Genomic DNA, 250 nt, shown 5'->3' on the forward strand with positions numbered 1-250 from the left:
CGCAGCTCCCACCCGGGGCTCCTGCTATCCCCCACCCACGGGGTGCCCCACCCCATCCAAGGAAGGCAGGGAGCTGTTGGGGGGTGCAGGTGGGTGGGGTGGCAAGGCTCAATCCTGCCTGCCGCAGGGTGCTATGCCTGCAGCACCTGGCAGCTCCCTGAGGAAACCTCCAGGGATCCAAAAAGGTCCTTCTCACCACCATGCAGTGCGCAGAGTATGGCTGGGGCAGAGTCCATGGTGCAGAGGCAAA

This window comes from Cariama cristata, unplaced genomic scaffold, assembly GCF_000690535.1.
Source record: "Cariama cristata isolate BGI_N322 unplaced genomic scaffold, ASM69053v1 scaffold27753, whole genome shotgun sequence".
Lineage (NCBI taxonomy): Eukaryota > Metazoa > Chordata > Aves > Cariamiformes > Cariamidae > Cariama > Cariama cristata.